Consider the following 25,497-nt stretch of genomic DNA (forward strand, 5'->3'; position numbering starts at 1 on the left):
ATGAGTTCAGATGAAATAGAAATTGAACACACAATTTATATCAACACAATATGAAAAAGGATTTAAACCTATATTTTTTGCCATTCTTGTTTTTGCATATGAAAACATACTTTTTTCATAATTTTAAGAGTTGGGTTGTAGAATTAGTAGCTTTTACATAGTTTTCCTTTGTTTTTCCTTTTCTCATTTTGCATTACTGCCTCTACACCGTTGTACACTTCAAACTTCCCCCTCATAATTCCTTACCCCCTTCTCTCTTTGTTTTAAGGTGCATGGGTTCATTAAACTCAGTGTTCTGTACTGAGAGACGCACCTTTCATTTGATCCATATTTGATGCTTTTTACTCTTGATATTTTGACTTGCTTTATTTGTTTGTATTGTGGCACATGGTACCCATCTCAGTTTGACTGTCCTGTTCAGAGGGATGCAAACATGGCACAGTGATCTGCATCCCTTTTGGAGAACTAATCATGCAGAAAATTCTCTTGGTACTAGTGCCGAAGTTTCCTCTTGAAGAAAACTGCTTGGAGTGTTTCTAGAGGAGAGCCTCTGAGGCAGGTGTGTACTGTGGAGAGACAGTGTGCCAGACTGTCTCTATAGATACAGATTTGTATGTACTCACCATCTTTCAGTACCTTACCGTAAGTATTATGCATCCCTTGGTGTGATCTAGTTTGTTATGGTTATTTGAGTGACTGAGTAATATGTAATAGAGCTTCATACTTACTTTTTACCTCCGACTTCCACACTCGACTTCCTTGATCTAACAATTCAAGATCTTGGGCAACTCTTTGAAGAACATGCTTAAACACAGAAGACAAATTTTATTAGGATTATAATTCTCTGATTATAACTTTGCTTTCAACTTATTAATTATCAACATGTATGTTGTTACAGCTACACCTAATCAAGATAATCAAATAAACAAAGGAATTCTTTTGTCCTTTTGCTACTGTGTAGTATACTGGTAAAATTAGGCCAGAAGAAGTATGTAAATTTGCTCTTCTATCATATACCTCACCCTTATTTTTGATAGGAATGTCATTTACTTAGTCAGTGTTCCGGAAAAGTCATGCTGTCTTGAGATCTACCATGCACACTGAAAGCAAAATTGTATGTGTGTGCATGTGTGGAAAGACCAATTCAGTGGTGTATCCAGAGCTATTGTTTTGTTGCATTAATTCTTTTCTGATTTGCAATGTAATCTGCACTTCCACTTTTACATACTTGTAACTTGAAGGTAATAATTTGTAATGAGCAAGTCCCCTTAAGCGAATGTGCATAGTCAATGTGGCGTCTGTATTGGAAATGCTTCCTTCTAGCTGTCAGTTTTGTTACCAAGTGCTACTGTGCACCAACATTAATTAGTAATGCGTGGGGGCTAATTTAAAGTCCAGGTGCTGAGCAAATTAAGAAGCATCAGTTCCCTGCAGTGAAGCAATAAGTCCCTGGAGATTTTTTGTGTCCTTATGTCCAAATTTTACTCAAGTGAAATATATACTTCTGTACTTTTTATTGAACAGTGAAAGTTGGATTTAGTTGTTTTGATGCTATGATCTGGAACGGAACATGAAATTTTCCTCTGTGTTATTCCTGAGCACTTACAGGTTTTTATTTTTAAATTCCACTCAGTTGTTTTTTTTTTCAGGCGTGGCTTGCAGGTATACTGTGTGTGGTTTTTTCCCTGCTTTCTCTAAAAGCATCAAGATCTCTCAAGCATTCCTGCCCCCCAACTGTGTTAATTAGCAGTGGTGGTGCTTCAGATCAGTTGCACATCGTGTTATGGTTGGATAAGCAAACCAGAGTCCAGATACTCATCCTGGCCATCTACCTGATGTCTGGTACTGCCTGTGGTTTTTACTATTCTCCAGGTGGAGTAACTTAGAAGTAGGGAAGTTGTGTGAAATTCTGCATTGCTAAAAACATTTGTGTGAAAGCTAAGAAAAGAACACATTATCTCTATATTAAATTTCCCATCCTCAACTTAAACCAGTCTGTTCTATCAGGTGTTTTAGTAATAAACCACCACATTGTACTGTCTTTGAAATGAAGGTGGCCACTTGCCTTATGGCTGGTTGTGCTGCATGGGAAATCTCTCTGGGGTCAATACCCTCTTGTGGAGAGAACGGAGAGGTTGTTGAGAGTGATAGTGTTAAACCATTTGAGGTATGTTTGCTGGAAGATGTCTCAAACTCTTATGATTTATCTTAAAGGCCAAAAGAAACATAGGACTTCAGGTCTTACTACAGCCTAAGAATGAACACCACATCAGTGAAATGTTTGGAAGTACTTCTGTTGAGCAGAAACTTAGCTCTTGGCAAATTGCAAGTGGGTTTTTTTGCCATTTTCAGGGAATTTTTTTCTATTTTTGGGGTAAAGTTGAGTTTTGGAAAAAAATAAAATCCTTTTCTAGTCAGAACCTTTTGCTGACCAACAACATACTGAAGGGAAAAAAAATTCTCTTCTATGAACGCTATATCTGAATGTATTTCAATGATCTTTTTATATTTGAAATTTCTGTTATCAGAACTGTCTTTGAATGCTGAAGATATCAACTGGAAGGAAATTTTCATGGGATAGGGAACATTTAAAATCAAGGGAAAATTATGAAAACTTTTATTTAAAAAAAAATCCTGTTGCCATCTTTTGTTTACAACAAACAGTGGAATTCACATTTGTACCAATATTAATGAGTAAATAAGCCACTGCTTTCTGAAACAGCTACTACTTTGCTTTTTTTTTTTAACAATCTGTATAGCTTTTACAGTAGATTCAGGACCTGCTTCCACTCACTTTTTGTACCCTTCACCAGGAGCTTGATATCTTCTTGGTTTTCATGGCTGGCATTCAGAAATCCCAGCAATTCTCTTATCCTGCCACCACCCAGCTCCTGTACAACATGTCTTCTGAAATCAGAGGAGTTCTTTGCAATCTTGTATGACCATATGGGATTTCTGCTTGCACTGTTCAGTAGTTAGTCTGAGGTTTATTTGCACATGAAAGTTTTGTCAGTTAAAAGAGTAAGAGACCCCCCACTCTGCCTACAGATCCTTTGATAAAGAGAATACTCGGGGGGAAGGGAAAGTATTCTGTAATGGAAGGGGAAATAAGATATCCTGGAATAAAGCAAGATTGTAGTGGCATACTGCAGCTACACTGGGGACAATGTCTGGAGAAGTGAAATAATTAAAATAGTGATATTGATACAGGAACAATGTCCAGACTGCTGTTATGAATTTGGATCTCTGTGGAATCATCTAAAAGTCACTCATATGAATGGGGTTTTTCAATTGGCTTGTACTGGTTTTGGCTTGAGAATTTGTGCAAATCTCTGGGCATACATACACACACAAAAAAATGCAAAGACCAAACCTAAAAAGCTTATTTCCAAAGAAAAATGAAAAAGGCCATCTGTTTGGGTTTTTATTGGTTTTATTTTTATTCTTTATGAGTGTGATGCTCTTTGGAGTTGCACATTTGTCTCAAAGCTGCCTCAGCATTGTAAATCGTTGCATATAGATGATTCTGTTCTTGTGTTTATTTTTCTTCTTTATTTCAAGACTTCTAGGGCATACCATATAAGAACAAAAATCCCTCTACTGGGAAGTCCTAGACTTCTCTTCTAATACAGTTATCTAAATAACTTAGTTAAAGGTTTTATAATTTTAATTACCTAAAATAATAAGTGATTATTAACTTAAAGCTAATACTGTGTGGGATAAAGAATTTGAAACCGGTTATCCTTAAGGCCAACATGTAAATATATAACTCTTAGTCCCTAGCTACATCTTCCTACCTGCCACTTCATCACTGGGAAATCCCAAAAAGATCTCTAAGATCTCTAACTGGGGCTCTATCTAAAGTATGAAGGATGATGATTAGGGTTAGTCAAACATTTCAGAAGTAACTTCGTGAGTGCATTCCCCTTACCTCACTCTATTTCTCTCTTCTTTTATGGCTTCTGTAATAACAAGATGATTTCCATAACATTTTATATTTAGGAACATTTTGGTCTGTATTTCTGTGGATCAATTTTAGAATATAGTTAGAAGGCAAACTGTTTATATTCGGTATTCATTTGAATGTTTTTCTTTTAATCACAGTTTAGCACTTTGGATGCTAAATCTACTAGAGAGAAACTAGATGGAAAATCTACTACTTATGATGACAGTAGTGGTAGTCTCTGATGTAATTTTCTTTCATCACTGGGAACAAGAAGACTGTAACTGTGCCTGACTAGTAGAAGAGTGGGAAAAAATAATTCAATTTCAGCCTTGGGAAGGGCTTTTCAAGTTAGCTGTAGATCTGCTTGTGCAGTGATTCTCTGTGGAGTAAAGAATCATGGAACTCTAGGTTTTCACCAACACTATAGAAAATGAGAATAGGTGTGTCAAGATGATTGCAGAATTTGGAATTCTGTCAGATCAGATTTGAGTAAAAAGAGAGCTCTTCAATTTTTCAGCTCCTGTAAGGAGTAATTATGAATTGCCTTTTTTTTTTTTTTTTTTTGGCTGTGGACTTAAATTGTCAGCCAACATGTGAAAGACGTAGGGAGAAAGTTTCTGTAATTACAAACTGAGATTACAACAGTGTTGAAACAAATCAAAATGCAGTTTAGCAGCAAAGCAGCTGAATAGAATGTGATGGAAATGGTGACCATGCTCTAATTTTACTATGGTCTGCTGTTACACATGAGTTTTTCTCTTTCAAATCAAGCTTTCCAAACAACATATGTTATAATCTATAATTTCTCCAAATATGTAATTATACAGTCAGCCAACCATTAGCAGTGTTGTTCCAGATTTGGATTACTGTATCTTGCCTTGTTCATTTGTTAAGAAAGGATGCATCAGCTTCGTGAAAGTAATGGCAGGCTTTCAGTCTGGATAAGCTGAACAAAAATTGCAACATTTTAGTACAAATATATTCTACATTTCATAGAGAGGGATATCTCTGGGGTTGGAAGAAATAATATGATCTTGGCAACAAAAATATTGACCTCTGAATGTTGTTTTTCTTATTTTTTTTTTTACTTAAGAGCTTCCCTTTTGAATATTAGTTCAGTGTAAGAATTGCATGTGTTAATTGAAGAGGTTAGGTTTGTACCTGCTCACTTCATTAACAGCTGTTACTAATTAGTGGAGCTTAGTCATTAAGAACCTGCTGGGGTTTGAGGAGAACAATTTATATTTTTTCATGGCGTTTAAGCACACAATATGCTTGTGAGTGGAAAAGTTTCATTTGGGAGCACTCAGGTTAAGCAACATTAGCATATCTATGGTGGGCTGCATTGGAGCTGTAGATGAACAGCCCCAGGTCAGGAGGCTCAGGAGAGACCCAGTACTTGAGTAGATGCTCCAGGAGGGGTGATTCTGAGCAGCCTTTTGGGCTGTAGCTGTGCCTGCAGCAGGAAGTATGGTGTGGCCTGCTTGGGTTGTGCTTGGAAAAGTTGCATTTTGCAAGCCCTAACCTCAAGCAGTCTTTGGCCAATGTTTTTCATTAAGCCTTGGTGTATGGTCAATACGGTGTCTTTTATAAGAGTATGGGGGAAGAGAACTGCTGCTTTGTGGATGGTTTAGGACATCTCAGGCTGGGTGCACATGGTGTAATCCATTTAAAAGGTGCTGACTGTTTTCCCTGATTCATTATTTTTGTTCTGTGGAGCAGAACAATTTTCTCACCTTCCTTAATCTAGCCCCTGTTTCCCATAGGTAGCGGTATACATTGTGGCTGTTTCCAGAATGTGTTATTCTAATAAATCCCAGTATTAATTCCAGGAGCTAGAAGGTTTTTTAGTGTATGTCTCAGATGTGCTCTTCTGTACAAGCTCTGATGTCAGTTGCCCTTTGATGTGTGAGGACAGCAATTTTGATTAGTTTCTCTGCTGGGGAGAGGTGAAAGAGGAAGCTCTCCTGCTTGCTCTACCCCTTGAGCAGCTGTGTAGGTCAAGTCACACGCTCTTGGGCTGACTTCAAGATTAATGTTAGCCTCTTATGAGGTTACTCTTTCTAATGGTATCTTCCTGTAATGTACTGGATTACATTGTTGGGTCAGTCCTCAAACTACTTTTGCATATGGACTTCCAGACCTCTCTGGCTATGTTGGATTTAAACTTTAAACATATCTCTAATCTATGCTGTTGTGTGATTCTTCGTTGATGGTATGCATGTAATAAGCTAGTTGAATTCTTCCTCAGAATCGTTTTGTTACCTTAGAAGCTGTCTGTACTTTATATTTTAATTTAAGCACCATAGAATAAAAGTGTATTGCAGCTTGGTACAGCTGCTGGAGGAAAACTGAGGTGTTTTCTGAGTAGAGGCAGTATTCATGTGTCCAGTCTGCAAGGTTTTACTTTAAATCACAAAAATACCACCAAAAACCACCAAAACAAACAAACAAACAAACAAAAGCAACAAAAAACCCCAAGATAAAACAAACAAAAAAACACAACAAAATAAAAAAAAAGAAAAGATGATCTAGTGATTGAACTTGCTCAGTAACGAAAAAGTAATTGAGAACTGAGGAATTAACGTTTTGTGGGTATGCCACTAATCTTAACAACAGATGACCACAGGTTCCTCTTCAGCTCCAAAAAAAGTGTTTGAAGGGATATGCCTACAAACGGGATGGGTGAAATAGAAGTATCTAGTAATTTATTTCAGTGGTGAACCAAAGTGGTTATTCTATTCCTTTTGCTCTTGCAATAAAACAATACCAACTTGCAGACACCTCATGCAAAGGACATTCTTGGAGTGATTTATTTATATTTTGTTGTTGAGAATTATATTTAGTATACTAACAATACAGAAGAGTTTTGAATTTATGGAATTACCAGTTGAAAGATGAGGAGTCCTTCCCCTTGGGTAATAGTTGAAGCACAATATGAATTTGGAAGCAGTTTTTCTCCAAAAGCAACACCCACTTCCCTAGAATTGTTTCTTGGATATAATTTTATAAGCTTCACAAGTAACTGATCTTCAGCAGGGATGTTTCTTAGCACTATTGAGGAGATGTCTAAACTACATCAGAAGCAGGGAAAACATTCCCAATACCTTGTCAGGACTTTGCCAATAATAATTAGCAAATCTGCAATTCCTTTTTGACTGGTGACAGAATTTTAACAAATAACTCCTGGTAGTCCCCGAGAGGCCTTTCTAGCATGTTGGTGATGACAGCCTGGTGCTGTGCTGGAGTAGCTGGTTAAAACATACATACATTGCTGGGGTAGAACAGAGAAGCAGAGTCCTGCATCTTCACTGATGGTGAATCCCCAGACAGAAGCCCTCCCATATGCAGTCAGAGTAATCTCTTTCTAGATAAGCCTCTGCAGTGTGTGGGCATGTGTGAGTGTTGTGGGAAGTGACAGCTTGCTGCTGTTTCTTGGCTGGCATGGGGGCTGCTGGAGGCCACAATAGTCAGGATGAGACCAGTGTCATCCCATAAGCTTCAGAAGGACAGAGCTGGACACTTCTGTTTCAGGAAGCATTGGACGGCATATTCTGCAACTGAAAATAAAATGTTGCTGCTAACTGAAAAATTGACCTATTTTATTCTGGAAAATGTCAAAATACTTAGACAGTATGGGAAAATCCACTTCACCTCTCTCTTAAATGTGTTAAAAAAAAACCCTTCTGGCTAAAGGGAACTGGCTTTGCCAATTATTTCAGTTTTTATGGGGAACCACAGAGACTGTTTAAACTTCTGAAATCAGCTCTTCTGGGAAGTATGTTGTGGCCGTGGATCAAAAGCACAGGATAATAGGATTTACCAATAGTGAGGAGAAAATAGGTGGTTTTCCTCATTTGTTCATGTTTTTGAGGGTGCACCCTGTCACATGAAACCCAGCACCTCGTCTCCAGCTACACAGCCACAGCTTGGGCTGTTTACAGCAGTGACATGTAATTTCTTTGCTGGGAGTGGGGCCTGTGGCCTTACCTTCCATAACTACTTTCTCTTGCATCTCCTGATGGCTTACCTTGTATGTCTTGTAAAGAACCTTCATATGTCAGGAATTTCTGATTTGCTACAAATTGCATGTTGGTCATGTTGAGGGTACGTGGCATGAGCCTTTTCCTCGGGCATTAAATTCTCATGAGCATTAGAGTAAGGACTGAGTTGGTTTCATTGGCTGTTAAAACTGGCAGTGACTTTCTTTAGAAATGGAATACATAAAGGAACTATATTTATCTGTGCCATTGCTATGTTGCTGAGTCCTTTCCATTCTTCTCTTACTCTCACATCTTTAATCTTATTTAGAGGAAAAATCAGATAAACTGTGGTGCTTTCCAGAATATTGTTTTTTCTTCTTTTTTTTTTTTTTTTTTTTTTTTTAAGGTGTATTTATAGACTAAGGTTAAGAGTAAGAATGAACTGTTGACCTCATTGGAAACTTTGCCTTTATGGGCAAACTTTACCAGGAAGAATTTATTCTCAAATAATCTGTTCAGTACTCAAAGATTTAGCTCTGGAGAATTACGCTAGGTTGAAAAGTACACTTTCCATGTATTAAATACAAAAAAAAAATCCAAACAAAAAGCCTCAAAAAAGCTTTAATCAGAACTATCAACAACGACCCAATCATGAACCCTTAACTGAAGTAGCAGTAGTACTTCCCCTGGTCTTTGTAGACTCAGTGTCAATATAGCAGCAACTTGAGTTAAAATAGTAGATAAGAATGATGCACTTAGAGTTGAGAGGTTCTTCATATGCTGTATAGCACTTTAAAATGCTAAGTACTTCCATATTTGGAAGTACTTATCTTTTTGTTTCTACAATATCTTAATTTTTTTTTTCTTTTTTTAAATAAAGCCCCAGAAATCATATTAGGTTCTTGTAAGTGTTTGCTTTTATATTAATAAATCTTCAGGGAAAACACATATTTTTTCTGATTGATTTTCAATCAGAAAAATTTAACACCTGCTACTTAAGAAGATATTTAAAACATTTAAAAACAGTGTTAAGCCTTCTCATCCATTTCTGTTGGATGCTATCATGTATCTATTACTATCACACCACTGCTGCCCAGTAATTTCATCAACACTTCAAGTTAAAGAATACTAGAGAATTAGGACACATACTTTATAACAGTACTTTTTTTCTGGTATTTCTTTCTTCATTTCCCTTTTAAGGGTATTGTAAAAAAGATTCGTGAGTTATAATGCTGCTAATCTTTCTGCCATGAGAGTGAATTACCTTCTCAGCATTTTAGAAAGGAAATTAGGGCTAATGAAATGTGTAAGATTCACAGAAATGTATACTAAACAATGGCACTGGATGACAGAACAGAAAGACCAGATGAATCAGAACTACAGAATTTCCTTTTAACCCTGGCAAATGTGCCTTGGTCCCTTGGTCTGACCTGGTGGGGAAAAGGAGGTAGCTGAGCCTCCACTCTGGTTCAGCCTCTTGACTTCTTGTTGAAGCTGACAGTACAAAAATTGTCTCACGGCAGATTTGACAGTGTTTTTTGTGCAGAGTGGTTTATGCTCATTTCAGTCCAAGTTCTACAGCAGCGGTCTACAGAGGTCTTCAATTTTTGTGGTCTAAAGTAGTCATAAATGTTACAGCTGTTTCTTTGTAGTTAAGTAATGACACAGTAGTACATGTCATACATTACAGACACGAGTTCGTTGAGGTTGAAGAATTACCAGATATGTGATACTGAACTTTGAGAAATCAGTTAAACAGTTAAAATTTACTTAAACAGAATGAGCGAGTATGTTCAAATATCTGACTGCCACAATCCTGTTCTGGAATCCACTGAGTTCTGCTGTCAACTTCAGTGCTCCCTAAGTTGTTACATAGTGATGAAGATATGAAGGATTTAAAATGTCTGAGTTTTACAAATCCCTGTTCAACAAGTGAAACTGATGATTGATGACAATGGATGGCCGGTGATGAGGATGAGTATGAATTGTTTTGTTACAGTACGTAAGTACTGTACATGATGTCAGTCCTACATAGTTACTTTTTATACAGAGGAATGTTTCTAAAGGCTAAATATGTCTCTTGGTTTGAAATTAGAATAAAATCAGGAAGCTTCTGAAATATGAAGTTTGCATATTTCTCAGTCTGTGTGGTGGACTGGGTTGACTTGCCAAACCGTTTGATCCCCAGCTATCCAAATTACAATTTAAATGAGGTGATTTTTACATATGCAACTTAAGTTGAATTAAAAAGCATAGCAATTTTTAGTGGAACAGTGCTGGTATCTGCAAGGGCCAGATTCAGGCTAAATTTAAACAGGGTTGGTCAGAGACACAAAGTTGCAACTTTATTGCAGAGGTTTGGTATGATCTGGTAAATATTTGGGCTAGTCTGCTTCCCTGTGTCTAATGCCTATGGTTTGTTTTACTACTATTTTATCATTACTTTATTATCATTATATACACAAGAGTAGAAGGTTAACATATCTCATTGCTGAAAGGTTCATAAAGCACAAGCATTTTTACTGTAGGAATGACAGATTAGAGGACAGCACCAACAAAGAGATTTGCTGTGAAAACAAAGACTTTTCTGACAGAATTCTTCCAGTGTCTTGCATGTTTTTTTTCAGATGCAACTATATTAAGAAGTAATATAATATGATGGTGAGCTGGTTAAGGAGGGATATAATTAAATTGTGTAATGACAAAGATGGAGCAGAACCTATTGTATTGATCAGTGACATCCAATCTAATGTCAGAGAGGAGTTCTGTCTCCTATCCTGAGTAAGACACTATAAACCTTCATTATAGAATAACAGTGTAGAAACATGTGCCTTATAAATACCCCATGTCTTGATTTAAAGATACTGAATAATAAAAGAAATATTAGTTTTGTGGCGTTTGAGTTTTGTTTGTCAGTTGGGTCTTCTTTTCTTCTACTATATTAAAGAATACCTGAACACCCAATAGCAGGTAAGACTACAGGAATGCACAGTATAATAAGTGAGGAAGAAATATCCATTAGGATAGCACCATGATATTGTTCAAGAAATTTTTAATAATTCTGTTGAATTTTAAAGAGGTGGGGGTTTTATAAATTTTCCATGTATGATGATATGTATTAGTTGGGGAAAACTTTTCATAGTTGATTGCCACGCTCTGATGTGTTGCTTCATATTTTACTAAGATGCCTCTGTTAATAAAATAAATGTTAGCTGAGTTGATGGGTGAGGGGTCAGTTGAAGAAGGTGATTGTTTTAATTTCTTACTGTTTTTACACTCCTCAAAAAAAAAAAAAAAAAATAAAAGCAGCAGCAGGAGTTGACAGTCTTACTGTTTGTTGAATGACTCTGGACACACAAGTATTTTGAACTTGAAAGGCAAGTAAATGGAGAGTTTGTAAAGTTTGTATGTTTGAGGCGGTACCTATCTCAGATGATGTCATACTGAAAATACTTTTCCTTTGGAGTGGTCTCATCTGTTCCAAAAGCAATGATTTTGGTAGCCAACTTTATTTTTATTTCTTAGGAGCTGGTAAAAATCACTGTAGTATCTGATGTCTCATGAGATGTACTGGTTTGAATCAGCTGAGAGATTTTTAACTTTAAAATTAACAAAGTTCTTCACGTTCAGTTTATGAGCTGTCCTTTTCTTAGGCCCTGCATTTCATGCTGTCCTTATTCAAAGAAATTTGAGTAAAGACATGTAAAATAAAAACACGTGTTCTACACCTGTTTTTCTCAGACTTTATACTTCAGGCTTACAAATTACTTTGGCAGGTTTGAAAAATATAATAAAATCAAGTCACCTTAAACATGCACTAAACATCACTGCTACAGAAAAGCACATCTGCTTCATTGAGTGTGTCACTGCAATCAGTATGTAGAAAAAGCCAAGCAGAAAAAAGCTAGGGTTAGTGCAGTGCAGTTGTTCTATTAATTAATTAGGCAAAGGCTCAGTTTAAAAATAGACTCACTTTTTTAAAAGGAATGATGACTTTTAAAGTGTGCAGTATCATAAAGATTTTATTAACCAAATATAAATGAACACTTGAGCTGTGTGGGGAGAAAAAGAGAACAGAATCCAGATGTAGTCAAATTTCATGCCAATTGTTTGTCTTCAAAACAAATTTTATCAAGTGTTGATTTTTTTTTTATTATGATAAAAGTATCCTTAACAATCATAGCCTATTGAATACCCATTTATTCCATCAGAACTGCAGATTTTTCTGACTTTCTTCTTGAAACACTTAATCTAAGAGGATTTTCTTTAAATGGTACACAGTTCCCCAGGTTTCCATAACTTCAAAGATTACTTGTATATTTTCTAGGTTAAAAAAAAAGAGAAAACTTCTGGATTTAGCTGAACAGTGATCAAATTCTAATTTAATCCATTAAGGAGTGAGATAATCCTGAGTTCAGACCACTGTTTTGATTGTAATTAACCTGGATCATGGTGTTTAACTAGAAGGTAAATGATTTTTTAAGGGAAAATTTCTTACTTGTGTGCTAAACAAGACCATGTTTATGGAATACTTTTAAGTAAATAATTTTGATAGAACTAAATACTCTTTTGTCATGCTCTTAAATGATTTTGTAAGGATGCAAACTAACATCTCTTAGAGATACTACATCAGTTTACCAAGTGACAGCACTCAGGATCTGCTCTTTCTACCTTTACCTTTAGTCCTGTCTAAATTCTTTAAATGTAAGTGGTAGCAGTGTGCTGGGATTATCACTCCTTGTATCCTTGGAAAAAACACTGTGATATCCCAGCAGTGCCAAGCATGAGGAAGACCTATGTAATGTTTCCTCTGACATAAATGGTTAGACTCCCAGGAGATGATTTCTCTGTGTTCTCTATCTAGTCTTTCATTTCTGAGCCATTTACTGAAATAAGCTAAGAATGAAATACCACCTGCTCTGACCAGATGGTAAGTTTGTGGGACTTCATCAAACACTGAAGCTGCATGAGTGTTTTGTACAAACAGGGCTGGAGATGATCACTTTTACTCCCAGCCTCATTCCTTTGCCATAAATATTGCATAGCAGTTGAGGAGCTTATTAAGTATATACAAAGCTTATTAAATTCTCTGGCTTTCATTCACTGAATCTAGTCAATTATACGTCAGCACTGCTATTGGTCTATGTGGTCTGGTCTTTGTGTTACACATACTCTGTAAAATTCCTGGATAAGAGGATTTCATTCTACACTAGATAAATTAACATTAAAATATATAACCTGTCCTGGTTTGGGCTGGAATAGAGTTAATGTTCCTTTTTGGTAACTAGAATAGTGCTGTGTTTTAGATTCAGCATTGGGTTTGATATGAGCACACTGATGTTTTCAACTGCTACTGAGATTTCAAGGATTCTGCGACTCCCCATGTCCTGCCCGTGCGCAAGGGCGCAGGGAGGGAGCATGGCCACAGCACCTGACCCTAATTGGCCAATGAAATATTCCATATCATGGAACATCATGCTCACTATATAGAGGAGGGGTGGTTGGAAAGGGGGGCTCTCTCTAGCTTCCAGGATTATGATTGTGGGGTCTTGGTATTTCAGGATCACTAGCTGGGAATGGGCTGAGTATTGGTCAATGGGTGCTGAGCAATTGCATTGTGCATTGCCTGTTTATATTTTCTATTACTGTCATTGTTTTAATTTTATTACCATTATTAAACTGTTTCTATCTCAGCCTGCGAGTGTCCCTTTACCCCTCCAATTCCCTCCCCTATTCCCAGGTAGGGGGTGACGGTGGATGAGCGGCTGCGGGATGGTTGGCTGCCGACCAGGCCCGAATCACAAGAGAACCTCATACCTGTTTTGACTAATGGGGTGTTTAGCCAGTATGTCTCATCTCTGACAGTGGCCAAAAGTGGATGCCCTAGGAGGAGTAAGAATAAGACAGGTGGATGTGGTACTTCCTGTATACCTTCTGATCTTTCAACTGGTTTGGACACTACTGTTTGGATGTTCATTTTATATTGACAGATTTTGTTGGCATATTTTTTTTTTTTCTCTGAACTTGTGCAGCTTTCCCCTGAGCTGGATCTCCCTGGCTTCTCTTTGTCTAGGAGTCATAGTTGCTACTGACTAGTCTTCAGTCATTACAACTGTTTTAAGCAAAATTGTTAGATGCTATTAATGATTAAACTGTTTCTGCCTTGAGTTCCTTTTGAATTTTTGGCTGAGTATATGCTAGTACTGGGAATTTGATAGCTTATTCAGTTTTTCTTTATGTTCCTTAGAAGCACTTTAATTTTGGAGAGATCCTTCAGGTTTGTCCAAAAAATAAGGGCCACGGTATGGGAATCTCTCTAGTCTTGTCCACAGTCAGCACTGACACAAATGATTTTGGGTTTCTGCTCCATCTTCAGGAGCTTAATTTCTGTTCTGATCATCAGCTGGCCAGCAGATCATCTGGTAGCATTTGTGTTCCTACAGTTTATATGATAGTATTCATGATCCTTATGCATTTGAAGAAAGATTTATGAGCAGGTTTGAGTCCTCCTGAAAATTTTCCTCAGATTTGTTTTTGGTGCATCTTGGGTTTAGTTTAATTGCTTTTTAAAATTCTGTGTGTTTTTTTTTTTTTTATACTGGTCACAGCCTCAGCTTTCTGAGCAATTTTGTGCTTCAGAGAGCCTTCCTTACCCGTCAGGTTAGCCATGCTGGTTTCTTTCTGCCATTCAGGTTTGCTGATAGTGAGCCTCTTCATTAGTAAGATTTTGAAGCACATTCAGCATCTCAGTCCATTGCGATGTGAAGTTGCAACTTTTTTTTGCAGGACCTCTATCTAGCAGGCCCATGAAACTTTTCTTGATGAAGCTTAAATTTTATCTCTGAATTCTGTCCTGATAGGTCATTTCTCTGATGTATTTTCCTGTTCTCTGCAAAATGGATCAGAGGTATTCCAAGGGCTAAAAAGTCTGATCCTATGCTGTTCCATTGGCATGTACCAAACTACTGGAAAGATATCCAACAGACAGTTATCAATTAAGTTTCCCTGCTGATTTAAACCTCAGATTCTCAGCCACAAAGTTTCTGTTAACAGTGTTTTCTATGAGGAAGACACTCATTTAGGAGATGAACTCCACCATACAAATGACCTAATAATTGTAGGATTTAGCCTTCTTTGGTCTGTAGTCCGTTTTTTCTTGCAGTGTCTTAAATGTGAAGGGTTGCTACAAGCAGTCCTCTGACGTGCTCAGTTCCATATTTCCTGTTATTTCTGGACAGAGGAAAGAAAAGAACATTACTTGAGAAGAGGTGTAGCAGCAACGCATAAAAGTACTCAGCATTTAACTAGGAATAATTTGACCATCTCATGGCTACCCTAGTATTCCTGTATAATTTTATAAATAAAAGATAATTTAAATATTTTTTTCTCGAATGCTCAGAAGGTTATCTAACTCATTTCATAACCTTTCAAGTCATGATAGTCTCCCTCTCTTCATCCTTAAGGAACTTCTTAAACCCTCAAAACTAGAAGTAAAATTACCTCATGGTGATTTTTTTTTTTGTTTGGTGTTTTATCTAGGCATGAAGTTATGAAGTTTCTAATCCAGTCTTTTATCTTGTATTCACAATTATAATGTCAAGATTGAATAATCTGCCTTTATCTCCAGGGTGACATCTATGTAGAAATTTCAAAAGAGAGTTTTGCCAGCATCTAAAGAATCTTGTTAATTACTGTATCTTCAAGTGAAATAAAACAGGATGAAAAATTATATTTCTCTTTGACAGCCTTGTAAAAATAGCAGTGATGAAGCAGTACATTTTAAGTACTTTAAGAATGCCCTTAACTGAGATCAAGACCATTCTGATCATGGTGCAAGTTAATCTCTACAGGATACATTATAGAAAGACGTGTGTGTGGCACTGATAGTTTAGAAAGCTCATCGCTGGAAATGAAATATTTTGTTTCATTTTTCCTATTGAAATTGACTGAGATGAGTTAGTAATAGTGTTGATTTACAGCGTGCGGAAGGGCTCATACTATTATGTCTTCCAAATACAAATTAACTGTTTTTCTTGTGTTTTCATGAACTTCTTGTATTTCATATTCCAGATTTATGCTGTTTTCACTACTGTTGGCCTTACATGACCTAATTAGTGTAAAGCCAGATTGTATATTTTAAAATGATCTGTAGCAATCACTGTGTTATCAGCAGAGAATACTAATAGTGTATTAACTATAAGTTTCTGCAGGATTGGAGTTTCAAGTGGTAGTTCTGCACTGAGTGTAGGTTTGTCTATGCTCTACTTCTGGAGAGTCAGATGCCGAGTGAAGCTGTTCGGATCAATAAATGGAGTGATACTTGCTCCATAGGTTATGAGTGCTATATGAAAGGAGTTCCTAGATCAAACCAGTAGAACTTAGGCTAGTCAGCAAAAGCTGTGAATTCATTCTTTTCTTTTAAAAAGATATTACATTAGCTGTTTCGGAAAATCTGAGGAAGGTTAATGCAAGTAAGCAAATTATTAATTCCTTATTAATACCAGGTTGAAAGTAAATACTTCATACAGACTCATGATAAGTAAAACCAAGCTCAGGCTTTCAGAAAATGTATATCATTTTCTATTTTATTCTTTGATCTGGCTTAATATAATACACAACTACTTATATAAAGAAATACATAGTATAAGCCACAGTGGATAACTGAGTAAACTGAACCAATGGTGCTAGAACACCATTTGTTTCCTTACTTTTAATTGCTGGTGTAATTGAAGTTTTGTGAATTTAATATTACATCAGCAATGACTTTGAGTGGTATTTAAACAACAACTGTTACAGCAGACTATGGGACATGGGTCCAATATCTTTACATTAGTAGTAGCCAGTAGATGATGCTCCCAAGGAAGGAGATCTTGGTAGTAGTATAAAGGGCTTAAGCAATTGTAGAGACTTCGGCTGGGAAAGGGAAAGAATCCCCTTCCTTGGCCACCACAGTTCACATTTCAAAAATAGTTTCCCTCCAGGAGCTATAATGTAACTGTACAGGAGATGAGAAATCTCATGATATGAGTCGGTCATTCCGGAGAACACCCAATTTCAGCAGTGCTCTTCACCACAAGTATTTGCCTATTTGTGATGTATTCATTCATTGTAACATCTCTAAAAACACAAAAAAAAAAAATCTAAAAAAAAAAAGAAAAAATGCATGAAAGCTAGAATATTGAAGTGAGATAATAATCCCTTCTGGCCATGCAAAATCAACAAATGTAACATTCGTTTTGTTAGCATAACCTTGTAGTGGTCTCATCCATAAGAAAACTGAATTTATAAAATCTCTAGTCCAGACTTTCAGGCTGACTCCTCATATAACAGAAAGGAATGCAAGCCGTGTGACTTGCTCAATGTGTATAAATTCCCTCATTCCTTTTACTTATGTCAGAGACTGACATCTGAAGTGGAAGTTCAGTAACTGGATAATTGTGGTTAAATGAGGGGCCCTAGGGCTTTTAGCAAAGGGACAGTTTTAAGGAATTACCAAAGTGCCATCAAGAAATCACCGTGGTTAAAGTGAGCCAATTGTAGTACTATGGCAGTGCCTGTGCCTTTCAGAAAGGAAAAGTGTCCATTGGTGTGAAAATTTGTAAAATATATAAAGTTGGATTCCATGTTGAATACGATGTGATCTGTGGGGAATGTTTCAGTAATATCCGAAACTGAGAATCTCATGTATTGCTGTAGGTTGGCATGAAGTTGCTATTTGAGTTTAAGGTGCTGTTACCAGGTTCTGTTTTAAAAATGCAGAGAACTCTTAAACGAGGTACTGAAGCCCAGGGTTTTTATAGGTAGTTCTAGTGCAGGAGTAGCTTTCAAAAGTGAAACCTTGTACCTGCAGGACACCAGCTTTGTAATGCAAATGTCCTTTCTGAATGTAGGTGTGGAAAATTAAATCAATTGGTATGTCCACAGTGGTGGTGTTATAATGAGATCTTTGTAAAGCTAGTCCTCAGACTAACTTGTATGAAGTCAGTGTGAGTATGTCTGTGCTGACCTGCAGTCAAAGCAGTGCCAGCAGTGTTTCCAGGCTTGCTTATGGTTGGCAGCATTTTAAGTGGATGCATTTTAAGTTTTCGGTTATTAAAACAGTTGTTGTAATATGCACAGTAATATGCGAATAGCAAATCTAAATAGTCTGATCTGTGAAATTTAGTGCACTCCAAACTCACTGAGCCAGAAGTTATCACTATTCACTGGAACTGAAAGGAAGAGAGATCAGCATGTGATGAAGTGGGCATCACACTGGGAACATACAGGCTCTGTCCCAGGACTGGAGATGCAGTATTGTTCTTGTATAGCTCTTTGTATTGCTGTACTAAAAATAAAAAAATAATTAGATTGCTGAATTCCTGTATAATAGCACACAGGAACTACAGTGCTGGCTTATTTGTTTTAAAACAGCTAAGCCAAGTCATGTTCTTACGTGGTTTGTTTTGATAATGAAAACTACACTATATACATTTGTGCTTTTAGAAATATCATATAATCTCTTCATATGAGTATATCTAGGTTTGAATTTTCATAATAACTTCAGTTTATGGTTAGAAACAAATAAAAATGGCTTCCAGTGGCAGTAAGTGAGGTTATGTTATATAGCGATATTCTTGGTAGCAAAAGAAGAAACATTCCTTTTGTAGTGAGTGAATTACAGGCCAGGAGTATGATGGTTACTATTCAGACATTTAACATTTCTCTCTGTGAATATATTTTAATAGTAAAAAGTATCATTACTGTGACTTCAGTTAGTTTAACATGTAAAATGTTCAGTATCCTGTACGTGCCTGAACCAGAGTATAGCCTAGTTGTTGCTGAACACTTCAGTATATTACTGCTGCAAAACTTGCAGTAGTTACTTTACCAGATTTCTCTACACCCACCTTTTCTGTTTTTTGTTGAAACTAGTTTATCTAATTTTAGAGAGAAGGAAAAAATATTCCAACATCTTTTCTGGAATTTCCTTCATACATTAAATTAATGAGCAGAATATAACTAGTTTTTGAGCATAAGCCTGAGAGGGATAGTGATTGAAGCATGAGAAACAATCAAATAATATTAATGGAAGTAATTCTCAGAATATGCACAAATAATTGCAGCTATGCTGCACTTTGAGAAAAAACTGTGGGTTTTCAGTTGCTCTTTGTGCAGGTCATCTGAAACAGCAGGCTGGTAACATCATTTCACTGTCACTGTACCATGCTTCCAGATCTGCGGTGGCTCAGCTGAAGTTTTTAGGGATGTGTCTGCTTGTTGTGTGGTCCTATGTAAAATTATATCTGCTGTAAATATCCAGACACTTAAAAAATCCAAAGAACAAGACTGCTTTTCTGTTCTCTTTTCTATCTCTTCATCTGTGGGAACTGATTCATAGTTTTAATTAGCCTCTTTTCTTTCACGAAAAATACTCTTCTAAGAAGCAAAAATTATAAATATTTTAAAATACGTGTTTTTGCTACGTTCATCCTTTGGTTTCTAAAGTTGTAGTGTTTTTAGACATGTTAATTGTTAGCTCACTGAGAACTTTTAAATGTAAAACTAGTGAGAGAGCCTATTTCTAAGCTATTGGGGAGGGTGTGTATGCTCTATTAGGAAAACATAGATTCTTTCACAATCAGTGTCATTTTCTCTAAGTGTCTCAGGAAAAGGTCTGTGTAGAGAAGTCTATATATTTCAGACTCTAAATGCATGGTAAACAGTTGTCAGCTCATTTCTGTTCATCTACTATCAGAAAATCTGTTCCAGGATTATTCTTTGTCTTAAGCAGTTCAGCAAAAATTATCATACTGGTAAATCCTAACCTGAATATTTAAACGTTGAAATGTCTGTCTCAGTAATTAACACATAGTAATTAGGTTGATTCAACAATACTGTCTATATATTAATTTAGTCCATGAACACCCAAATTGAGCAAAACAGTTACATGTAATCCCACTGAAGTTGATATAATTTAAGTTATCTATATATCCTTAAGTGCTTTTCTGGATTAAGGCCTAAATACTTTTCCTTTATAAAGAAAATGCTGTTCAGCTCCTGCCTTTTAGATACTCTTGCTCATAAAAATAAATGTTGCAACCTGAATATGTGAATAATGAGGAGGTCACTATGCCCAGCTATTTGTGAAGCTGGGTCTTTCAACTGTCCACTTGGCTAAGCACATATGACTTGGGTCAAGAAATAGATGATGCCAGAGAGTTGGGAGACTGAGGAGAAAATGAATCTATGAGATAGATGCTGGTGGAAGAACAGACTGCACTACTTCACAGAGAGAGAAGTATAGACGAACTACATGAACATGAGTTTTAGTTAAATACAAGTTATTGTAGAGTAACTGTTGTAACATAGCTCCTTTTTTTCTGATGCCTTGTTGCAGTTGGGAGTCAGCAAGTCTTTCTTCTAAATGCTTAAATTTCCTGAAAGAAACTGTTTTGACCTTGCTCAGGACTAAGCTGTTCTTGAAACTTATTTACGTATGTGACATAAGAATTCAATATGGACTCTAAAAAGAAAGTGCTTGGGAACTTTATAAACTTATTTTTAGAGCTCTATGTTCTGAAACCTTCTGGTTGGTAGGTATAAGGGTCTCTACGTAGGTTGTTGTCACTGTAGATCACAGCACCTTGCCACGAGGATTAAAGTGTAAGGAAGACACATATAACAAATACACCTGTCTCTAAGGTGTAACTCACCTCAAGCATTTTGCATGTAGTTCATTAGAAGTAGCTGCTTTGATGCCTGTAAAACAGCATATATAACATCCATCTCCTGTTCCCTCCATCTTATTCAAACTTAACACTTGGGTTAAAACCAGAAATGTGCAGTTCTGTTGGTCTGCCAGCTCAGTTCCTGTCCTTTTCTTTCATCTTTGCCCTACATGCAAACAGCTTTTTTATGAAGCTGTTGGGTATGGTTACTCCTTTCCTCTTGGACTGCCACATGACACTGTACCTTGTTCCAAGGGCAGGGATTTTGTAATCTGTAATACTGTGTTTCTCAGCAGCATCCCTGAAAATTCCAAGAAAAGATGTACAAGTAGGAACATTACAGTTTTCTGATAAAATTTAGGATGAAACATAATGCAAAGCTCTTGTCATTGAGGAAGTGTAACATGACTAAATCCAGATTTCAGAGCATTGTGCAGCAACACTGGAATCAAAACTAATGGCTGTACTTAGCCTGGACTGGAGGCACAGCGTTGTCAGGATGTCGCCCCTGTATTCATGATTCAGATAGCAAAGCGTGTCCTAAAGAGTTGGCACTACTGGATCTATGGCAGCTGTTGCAATGCATAATTAATGCAGCCCTGGGATACAGTTTCAAACATCGTGTCAATGTATGCAGGAAGCCTGCAAAATGAGCAGTATTTTCAATAGTCAAATATTTATGACTAACTATATAATGGCACACACATTTCTGCAAAATTGGGTGAAGAGAGGAAAGATTCCCAAATAGGTTGTAATTGAGAGATTCCATTGGAAATTAATGTCATTTTCATTCTCTACACACAGCAAGGAAACGATGACTTAATGTTTACTTAAGCAGTTTTGGGCAATGAACAGGATAAAAACGAAAATGAGTAAAAAAAGAAACTTCTAGCTGGCTATTTCAGATCTAAGTAGGTCAAAAAAAAGATACAAGAGGAAGCAAAAATTCCATCAACATTTGGGTAGCATGATTAGCGAGATGGTTTTGAAACAAGCTGGTAAGTGAAGAAGGTTTCTCAAGGAAACACTTTAGTCAGCAAGGTATGTAATATTTATATCAAGAACTGCTCTCCTGGCTGGTTGAAGAAAACAAAAATGTCTGTTTAATACTTCTTTCTTTCTGTGTGCTGATAGCCTTTGCCATATAGTAGGAAGAGGGTCTTGTCATTTAGCTGTGACTTTGACTCCCACACACAGAGGATGTTTCTAGAGCACGCACTTAAGTGTTCAGTTATATCCTAACCTGCATGTATTTGATTAGCTGAAAACAAAGCTGCCATAATAAGAAATTGTCCAGGGGAAATTTTTGAAAAGAAGTTATATAAAAGGAGAAAAGCTGATTTAAAAAACTATTGTGCCTGTTGTGCTATGCATTTGGCTTTTTTTAGAAGTACTGTGTAGCACTAGTAGAGAATCTCTGGGCAGGGTAGTAATTATGCTGTGTATACTTCTTTCTGGTTTTGTTTTTCATTGAAGTGTCTAGGAAAAACATAAATCACAGCTGTAGGAAAGATCCAAATTCAAAAATCTCCTCTCTCTGACCTTAAACTTCATTCCTGCAGTGCATGTGTTTTTACAAGACTATCCCTTGTTGCATATGAATTATGTAAATTACTTGAATTATATTCCCAATGACCACAGTGAAAAACCTGCTTCATGTCTGAAATTTAACATATGAGAAGTAGAAATTGATTTGGAAATTTAGATCCTACTCCGCCAGTTTTAGCGCTTGGATTAAATTAGTGAATTTTTATGAATTTCAAGTAGTTGGAAACTTGAAGTAATATCTCTATATAGATAAAGATATCTAAATGTATTGTTAAGTATAATGTAGTTTCAGGACCTGTTTCTTGGAATGCTTTGAATTTAATTCAAATATGAAAACAAATCACTATTAGCCTGAAAAATAAGAGGTTTTGACTGTGTCTAAAATAAATGAGACTTTTTAAAATTAGAGGCCTCTGAGACATATAAAGATCATTAGGCTTTGTTTCATTCATTCTTTACAACATAGGAGACCATGACTAGGGAGGGCAACCCAACCTTAAGTTAAATGACTTTGCAAAACAGATGCTCCACTTAACATTATTAATATAGGACTTTTTTTTAACTCAGTCACCTATGTGCCACCCAGTCTTTAAAAAAACAAAACAGTGTCTGTGAAAACTTGTGGTAGCCGTAGAATGAAATCAGCTAAGAAAACTGGTGTTGCAGTCAACTTATTTTTTTTCCTTATGATAATGGTTCTTTCTACACTTTTCTAATTAAATTGTCTTCTTCGAAGGCAGGCTGCCCAGTTCTGAAAGAATCTCTTTTGCTACAGGTATTTGTAACTTGTGGAATTAATAATCAGGTATGTCAGGGAACTCTTTAGTGCTACATTTAATTTCAATGGGCTCTGAAAGATCTGGAGCAGTGAAGTATGAAGGCTGGCTTTTCTAGTAGATATTTGTTAAATAATGGTTCTGAGAAGCCTGGAGAAATGTTGTGAGGATGACAGAGGCTCTGGTAAACATGCTCCCCCAGTCAGGGAATGATAGCTAATGAGCTTGCACTGAAATGTGCTATTCTGAATCTGACTAACTATTGCTGTTGTTCCACTCCCTCTGGATTGTGAAACAAAGAAATTATGCATCAAATCGTATAGCTGCAATTTTGCCACACAAAAAGACAAATATGTGTAATACATGTCTGCTATAACTAATTTATGTGTACATATCTAATTTGTTTATTAGTAGATTGACAGTTACACATTTAAACAAAAGCTGATTTGATATGGAAAAAAATCGGAAAGGAGACGGAGTGCATTTAAAGCACAACCCTTCCCCCAGACAAACAAACCAAAAACAAAAAGAGGGGAGACCTGGATTAAAGGAATTTTTTTTTCTTAGTTTTACAAGGCAGTTTTGGGTAATACGTTACTCTTTTCCATAACTCTTATTGACAAGTATGTAGTTCCTTTGTTTACAGAGACTGCACACTGTTGAGCAATATCTGTCCCATTTATATGAGTAGACTTGTCTTAATTGCTTATACTAGCTGGATGTATAACAGAACTTAGAGTGAAAAGATAAAACTGTTTCTCTGCAGAGACTAATTCTTAGTTAATAGATGGAATTTTATTAATATTTATGAATGAATAATAATATGTGATTTTGGAGCCACGGATGAACATTACCTAGCCTAGGGTTCACTTAAAGTAAGGCACTCCCCACCACAGGGGAAAAGTAAGGGCCTTTTGTCATGCTATAGGCTTGGGTGATGCTTAAATGAGCCAGAACAAAGAATCTGTTTGGAAAGAAGTTACATTAGGATTTGGTCCAGTTACTTCATATGTGTCCCCTTTTGTTGTCAGCTGCAGAAGGCTATCCCATAATGGGTGGCCCTGTCAAAGACCATTTAGGTATAACAGAAAGAGTCTTCTAGTAAAAATGCAAGTACATTTTTCATCTACCTACAACAATGAGCTGAAATTCTTGGAGTGGGGAAAACCAGAGCAGTTTGTTTTTGTTTTATTTATTTATTTAGTATAAAAAGCTCTGAACAATTTTGCAGTGTAGTTCTGACCTTTTCATATACAGAACTAAGTGGTAAGGGAAATTGGGTTTCCTGTCAGCTCTTACAATCTGCTATTTCTCTCCTTTTTCTTGGTCAATACTTGGCTTTTCTCTAAAGCCTTGCTGGGGATATTGTTATTTCAGTTAGACCATAAAGACCCTCACCTGCCACTGCCAACATGTTTCCTAGCAGAAATAGATTAGTTCAAATGACAGGATCCAGGCAAAAGTTCAACTTTAATGTCTGATGCCTTATAGAAAACTAGCAGCATGCGATACATGGCTTAGCTGCACTTCACTGTCAATATATACTTTATTCAAGGTTTGCTTTCTCCTTTTCTTAGAAACCATTTTAAATGCAGACATAGGATAGAACTTTTTTCTTGTAAAGAAAATATGTTTCTGGCTTGTTGTAGAATGAGATGACAAGAAAGGGCAGAAGTAAAGTATAGGATAATGACAGGGAAAATATTAGAAGTGAAAAAGATCAATTAAGCGCATCAGTCTGATTTGTGAAATTGATTAAATTAGGCAAATTTCTAAGACAGAAGGGAATATTAGTTATTGGGACTGATTTGTGGGAGCTCAAATCATGAGTAATCTCATCTGTGTCACCTTGTCTTAACTGGTAAAATTCCTTGGAGTTGAAATTTCAAAAGTGAAATTAGTTTAAAATTCTGAGGGAAAAGGATTGTGTCACATAAAATGCCTTACAGGTCTAGTGATCATTCCTTGGGGTGAAAACAAGGGCTTAGCTTGAAATCTGTGGTTAAAACTGTATTGTAAGAAAACAAAATGAATATATACACAAAGATGCACCCATGAAAGTGCTGATTGTTTCTAGGACTGTTGTGATCTGCAGGTCTCCCTCCATCTGTGACACTGTAATTAAGGATAATTAAATACAATGGAGGCCTTGTTAAGACTAATGCTTGTAAGAGAAGGGGCTAAAACAGATAGCCTTCAATATTCTGACCTTATCTATGAACACTCTTGTGGAAAAAAATAACAAGAAGAAAGATTTGTGGGAGGCTGGAATGTCAGGGTATCAGAAGACTTCTGATAGAAGTAGAAAATTAGGTAGAGAATTCTGGCATGATTTTGGAAAAGTGAAATCTGTGGGACCAAAGACTGATTATTTTTTTCTGTCCCTATAACTTCATATTTTGGGAAGAACATAGCATTTTGTTATTTCTGGGAAAGGTGCTTTGGGGAATCATAACTTGAGGAACGTGGACTTATGAAAGGTTCTGTGTAGATAAATAGTGAAGATAATTTCTTTCCTATAGAACATATTCAGT

This window comes from Tyto alba, unplaced genomic scaffold, assembly GCF_018691265.1.
Source record: "Tyto alba isolate M040663 unplaced genomic scaffold, T.alba_DEE_v4.0 Super-Scaffold_1, whole genome shotgun sequence".
Lineage (NCBI taxonomy): Eukaryota > Metazoa > Chordata > Aves > Strigiformes > Tytonidae > Tyto > Tyto alba.